Source organism: Sinocyclocheilus anshuiensis, unplaced genomic scaffold (genome assembly GCF_001515605.1).
Source record: "Sinocyclocheilus anshuiensis isolate Anshui unplaced genomic scaffold, SAMN03320099.WGS_v1.1 scaffold1637, whole genome shotgun sequence".
Lineage (NCBI taxonomy): Eukaryota > Metazoa > Chordata > Actinopteri > Cypriniformes > Cyprinidae > Sinocyclocheilus > Sinocyclocheilus anshuiensis.
Window position 1 is genome coordinate 213,546 of NW_015540944.1, and position 219 is coordinate 213,764.

A 219-nucleotide genomic window follows, 5' to 3' on the forward strand; every position below is an offset into this window, starting at 1 on the left:
AGTTCAGATGCAAAAGCCTCTAAGTGCCGTCTGAAATTTTCATCTAAAATGAGCGTTTTTATCAGGCTCCTATGCATAGATTCAGTAATTTTACTTTAATGACAAAGAAGAGGTCCTATACATTGCCATTAAAGTGAAATAACTGAACATAAATATAGGAGACTGATAAAAAATGCTCATTTTAGATGAAAATTTCAGACGGCACTTAGAGGCTTTTGC

General features: G+C 33.8%; 1 protein-coding gene across 1 annotated transcript in view; it reads left to right on the top strand.

Annotated features, from left to right (window-relative positions):
* LOC107689757 (interferon-induced, double-stranded RNA-activated protein kinase-like) overlaps window positions 1-219 on the top strand; it is a 12,725-nt gene that overhangs the window by 10,670 nt on the left and 1,836 nt on the right. The window lies entirely within an intron of this gene.